At 34.9% G+C, this 6,644-nt stretch overlaps 1 non-coding gene across 1 annotated transcript; it reads right to left on the bottom strand.

The window, feature by feature from the left end:
* Positions 1-5,969: 5,969 nt before the first annotated feature.
* On the bottom strand, positions 5,970-6,050 carry TRNAL-UAG (transfer RNA leucine (anticodon UAG)). Its single transcript has one exon. It is a non-coding gene; the product is annotated as a tRNA-Leu (tRNA).
* Between the last annotated feature and the right edge of the window lie 594 nt (positions 6,051-6,644).

Genomic DNA, 6,644 nt, shown 5'->3' with positions numbered 1-6,644 from the left:
AATTCAAATATGAATAAAGAATATGAATTCAAATATGAATAAAGAATAAAATATGAATTCAAATATGAATAAAGAATATGAATTCAAATATGAATAAAGAATAAAATATGTATGAGCTATGGAAAAAAAGTGTGTGTTTGAGGGACACCAGCATATAATTAAATTATTCAAAAAAGCCTAATCACTGCCGCCATCACGACTCTACTCTAAGAATTCCCACCCTTTAACAGGAAAGAAATACCCCAAAACATGACGACAATGATGGATGTGTGTCACCCTGGGAAAATTCCAAGATATCTTATCTCAAAAACATCGCCCAGAATTCCATAGGCAAACCAAAACACCATGTGATATCACAGAGAGACATATGTTCCCTAGAAATTTCCAAACACATAACGTTACGATTGGTTATCTCTAAATATCATCCACAATGTTTTACGCGAACCCAACACACCACGTGATGTCCCAGACAGAAGAGGGACCCAAGCGAAATTCCAAACATTCCAAATTTATCTTATCACTATCCATCACCCATAATGTCATACGCAAATCATTTACTTATCTACAACTCATAATAATACACATCCAAGTCACATTTCCTTGATCTTGATCTGGTCAGAAGTGTCCCACCAATCAGGACACGATTCCTTATCCACTAATATATCTCCCTTTTCCATTCAAAACAACAACATCACTTATTTACAACTAACAAATGATGTCACTTATCTACATCTGAAAACAACACACAACCACGTCACGATTCCTTATCTTATCTTGATCTGGTCAGAAGTGCCCCACCAATCACAACACGAATCCTTATCTCTAACATCACCCATAATTCCATACGCGAACCAAAACACAAGAACTGAAGCCATTGACACATATGCCCCCAGGGAAATTCCAAACATTTCAAGCCCATGACGTCACACAAACAATGGCGTAATCAAATGAGCAACCAATCACGTCACGATTCCTTATCTTATCTTGATCTTGATCTAGTCAGCAGTGACTACACTACTACTACTGATATTATTCCATCTAACATAAAAAAAACCTCCTATATCCACGGTATCTGTGAATCCCTACTCAGATGCAGTATGACAGTCTATGCAAACACATCAAACAGCCACCTAACAAAATTAGAAATATATCATAGGAAAATTGTGTCAGAAGTGATTTGGAGACACCTTATACACAGCAGCTAATATCCGACCAGCACATGGCGATACAGAGAATCCTGAGCATTAAAAATCTGAAATACTACATAATGTTACTAAGGAATTACTGCAACATCACCTATCGAAACAACCAAAATAAATATCGTAAAACACCACCCATAACAACTCTCTACATCCCTACACCCTTCAACAACTCATATGGTTCTTTGATGAGATCACATCAGATACCCACGCTACTCAACAACCTACCAAGTAATTTAAAACACATAGACAACAACAGAACATTAAAACATGAACTCTGGAAAATATACCGACAAAGTTAATACACCATTAACACTAATATACACATCACAAATCACCAGCATCTAATGCCTACATCCCATGCATAAATAATAACAACAACATAAATAAGGAATGCTAATCCTACTTTCTTCATAAAAGCTAACCCAAGCTTTGAAGTAGGTGGGATTAATAAGCCTCACTCATCCAGACATAATTTCATAATCAAAGACTGTAAATTATGTAACAAAACACGTCAGTACGGTGTATGAACCAAAAAAATATTTAAAAGAAATAATGTACATTAAACTGCGTATAGTAGAATGTACAGAGCATCAAGTGTAATATAAGAAATAATGTACATTAAACTGCGTATAGTAGAATGTACAGAGCATCAAGTGTAATATGCATTAATTGTAAATATGTAAATACTGTGTACGATGAAAATAGAAAAATTGTTTTTTACGTAATGTGTAAACAGGAAAAAAATGTCTGTAATAACCATATATATGTAATTTATCTGAGCCATTATCCTATTATTATTATCTATTATTCAAAAATTCCGTGTACTCTTCATTGTTAATATTAGAAGAACACATGTTGTAAATATAGATGCACGAAAAATAATGTGCATCTATATTTACAATATTCAGCACTTGTGCTGCATATGTGATTCATTTTCAACATTTTAATTGAAATGCAATGTAGAAAATGAATCACATATGCAGCACTTGTGCTGAATTTTGTAAAAATTACAAGTTGGAATGTCACTAAAGATGATTATTGTAATTTAGCAAATATTTCAGAAATCAATTTTTTTAAAAAAATAAATTCGTTTATTCTATTCATCATCCGACATGCAAAAGAACTCGCCTTGTGTTTGAGAGTGATGACACTGCATTTCGACTAGCTTCAATGTTCAGTTGTAGTATTTGCAAACATGAACTAGGTCGAATGATTCTGAAGAGATAGTTAAAAAAAAAGCATTGGTATTCAAGTTGCAACTGAGTTTACAAGAGAGTTTGAGCAATTATGAGGTTCTGTTAATAAGCTTTTTGTGTTAATATTAAAAATGTTATATCGATCTGTGATTATAATAGAATAGGTGCTTATAGTTACAGGTTAGTGCCGGATCAATGGGTAGGCTGACCAGACAATCGCCCGGGGAGCCAAACGTAGTGGACTCCAAAACTAAGCCCGGGACTTAGAGCCTGCGCTCCTTCCAAAAATATTCATATACTTTCTTTCTTTCATACTTTAGCAAATACTAATCAGTCACATATTTAAGAATGCTGTCTTGCTGTCTATATACTTGTTATATTTATATATGTACTAGTATAACCTGTTGCGAATGTATTCGCAATAATAAAGCAAAAATAGAATAAAGTGTAAAAAACGAACACTGTACCTTAATCCACAAAAGTATAAATAAGGAAAAAGGAAAGAAATGAAAACTATTAACATTGAACTATTCTCTGCTTGTAATAAACATAAACAAATATAAATAAAAGCAAATACAAACGCTAGTACAGTTATCTAAATTAAAATTATCTTTTTTTTTTCTGTCAAAGGTCAATGGTTCTTATATAAAACTGTAGTGACATTGACGGGAACGAACTCTTTGAAGAAATTAAATCTCTAAACAGTTTACTTCCGGAAAACATAAATTCGCCGTTAAAAACTTGACGATTTTTAAAAGCAAGCAATTTGCAGAATATATTTCGAAATACGTATTGAGAATTTTGCTGACAATTCCTATAACGGCAGCAACAGCTGAAAGAAGTTTGAGCAAATGAAAACTAATCATAACATATTTGAGATCGATAATGGGAGTGAGGGATTAAATTCTTTAGCCTTGTTATCTATTGAAAATGCTGTTGCTCAGAAAATAGACATTAGGGAAAGAATAAAAGCTTTTGCAGATTTAAAATCAAGAAAAAATAGATCTACTTGATTAAATTAAAATTACAGTGTAAAATCAATCATTTTTGGTTGTAATCATTTTTATTTGTTTCTCTTTTATGTAGTATGTCTGAGTGAACAAAATGATAAGTAGAAATAATGAAGTTATGAAATTATGAATAATTTGAAAAATTACTTATACTTACAATTAGGAAGCACTGAAGTATAAAACAACAACAAAATAAAATAAAATAAAATAAAAAATAAAAAAATTTCTGAAGTTTACTATCAGCGAGCTAAAAATATTGAAAGTCGATAAAAGCAAACTGTTTGGAAACTAATGAGTAACGCTGGCAGCTGATCTTTATTAAACTGCTCTCTGAGTTGTTTATTTATCGCTGATAAATAAACGATTGGAAAAGATATCTTCTAACAGACAGAAAGTTGACTTTAGCTTCTGTTATAATGTATGCTGAGCTATACTGCTGAACAAGATTAAAAGAGAAAAATATTTTTCAAATATTTATTTTCACCAGTGTCTCCGAAAACAAACAGGTCCACCCACCGTACAATGCAAAGTCGTCCGACCGATAAAACATGAGTTTCGAGAACATTTCATTCTTGTTTTTGATTTGTCACATCTCCTTCTGGTTGACAAGTCGTCTTCATCGGTTAGGCGATCCTCCGAGATGGTGTCGTTGGTCACCCGAAGGCTATGTCAACAAGAACTGTTTGCTATCTCGGTCTAACAACAAGACACAACCTTAAAATCTCCGATCACTAACAGCCTCTTGAGGTTGCCGCTGCCACAAATGAAAACATTTCCAACCAGACTTTGCTTTAGAAGGCACTTTGAAGTGGATCTACGCAAGGAAGCCAGTGGTTTTGTATCCCATTAGTAATTTATCGCATTATCTGATAAATTTGATATAATTTTGCTGTCTGATGAGTCCCTTTTTAGTCTACAATCGGATTCTAGGCTTGTTTGATCCGGAGAGAAAGAGGAATGCAGTACCATCCTTCCATTGTCAGAAAAGGGACACTTACGGTAGAGTCAGTGTTGTCGTCTAGGACGGAATAATCATCAATGGCAGTACTGCTCATCATGTTTGTGAATAAGGATACAATAACTGGGCAAAAGTCTCGACAACAGAATCTCCAATCCTATGTCTCTAGAAGGGCAGTTGATTCTGATTTTCTTTTCATTCATGACGATGCCACCGTCCATAGAGCTCAATAGGTTGTTCTGAAAACTGTAACGACTGCCGTGTCCAGTACCAGGATTAAGTCCAATCGAACATGCGTGTGCATTTGTAGGGACGATGTCTCTGTGCGTCGCATTTCACGTCGACAGTTACCCCTAGATCGCTTTCTGAGCTAAAATGTACTCTGTGCAAGAATGGCATTTGTTGCCATAGAATCTTATAGACATCCTTTATTGATGTAGTGTTACCACGTTTTCGAGCATATTGTATTGTTTTCTGTAATGCTACCTTTTTTTAATTCGTATTTGAATTGAATTCGATTCCGGTCCGTCACGTGAGGAACCTTTATCGTCGAAAGAGACCTTTATCTGGTCTCTTTCGACGAAAGGTGACTTAGCCGGTCTCATACGGATGTAGAGGGTTTTTTTCACCCGGAAACTTGGGTTTTTCGTCCCCCAGAATAGGCAAACCAGCCCCATGAACACACGCATTTACAGACGTAGGACACACCGGAAGGCATAGGGCTAACCACCTTATCCTTGAGCTTAAGGTTGAGAAGTCCAAGAACACTTTGAAGGTCGTGAGCGCTCAAGTGTCTGTTAGAAAACCACTGATGGATGGATTTGTCATTATTATTTGCATGATGTGATATGCGGGTTTTCAGGGAACCAACGCCATTTGTTATTTTCGCATGCTACGAGTCTTTTTTTTCTATCAACAACATGTTCTTAAGAGCTGCTAAAAATATCAAATAACAATCACGTATAAAACAACGTACGACTAACATATTTTTAGTTTGAATATTGTGTTTGTTAGCATTTCGAATGAAACTGTTTTCAAATCTAAACCAACCTGCTAATGGAATTCTGGAATCCAAGAGGCTGCTTTCGGTTGCTTCGAATTACGACGAAAGGCTATGAGGTCAGTGTATTAAGTTGTTTAAATGAAGTATGTTTCGTCTGTAGGCTTCGCTATTTACGGAAATAAAAAACCTGAACTGCAGAAAGGAAAAGTAGTATTCTGTATGAGGCCAGCAACCCTTTAAATGAAATTCCCTTGCAAAGATTCATCGCTCTAAAAAAACAGCATTCGATCTCAAACTTTCTCAGCTTTCCGTCCAATGGGCATCGCCATTACTGACTGCTTCAGAGGTCTCCCTAAGAGATGAACGCCCTTGTAAATTATTTTTGTTTTTTTATGTGATTGTTAAGGCGAACTAGCAGACAATCTTGTACCATACAAGTCGCTACAGTACAGTAGCTATTTTTTCTAAGCAATATACATAAACGTTCAGACATTTTTTTAATACAAAGAAGAAGAATGAAAATTGCACTGTCTTCAGTAAGCATAATAAAAAAACAGCGGTACTTTCATTTATATAAGAGATGATGTAAAAAAAAAAACATGGCAGTGGCGGGATTCGAACCCACGCCTCAATGAGACTGGTGCCTAAAACCAGCGCCTTAGACCGCTCGGCCACACTACCTACTGCGCAATTTGTTTCGTGCTTATCCTCTTACTCCCTAAAATTTCCGTTATACAGAATTTCCTTTGACTGTTTGTTATTACTATTATTATCACATTCATCATTTTATATAAAAGAACTCTATCCATGTTGTTGAACTCCTCATTTTTACATAAATTAATCTTCGTTTTCTTTTTTTTTTTTCTGCTATGGTAATATTGCGAATCGAAGTTGCATCAATTCGCGTTATAGCTGTGCAATAAATTCAGATTTTTTTTCCCACTTATACAGATATTTTCAGTAATTCAATGCGTTTTGATAATACATTTTTTCACGTTAGTAATATAAATACTAGACTTGGTCTTGTTTCGTTATTGTTACACATCCAGAACTGACGTGGTGAAAAGCGGTCTTACTTTAGCATATTTTTTTTTAATTATTAGATGAAGTTCAAGTTACATAATGTAGTGTACACTATACACGCCTTCCCCAAATATCCTTTTAATCCGGAAAAGCAATTTGGAATGAAGAATTTCCGGTTATATGTATATCAGATCACATTAGTCTGAGGAGATTCGTGATTTTACTCTCTCTCTCTCTCTCTCTCTCTCTCTC

This window comes from Typopeltis vanoorti, chromosome 3 (assembly GCF_054136105.1).
Source record: "Typopeltis vanoorti isolate ZY-2024b chromosome 3, IOZ_Tvanoo_1.0, whole genome shotgun sequence".
NCBI classification, from domain to species: Eukaryota; Metazoa; Arthropoda; class Arachnida; order Uropygi; family Thelyphonidae; genus Typopeltis; species Typopeltis vanoorti.
The sequence above is the reverse complement of the archived record's forward strand: the minus strand, read 5'-3'. Positions and strand labels throughout refer to the sequence as shown.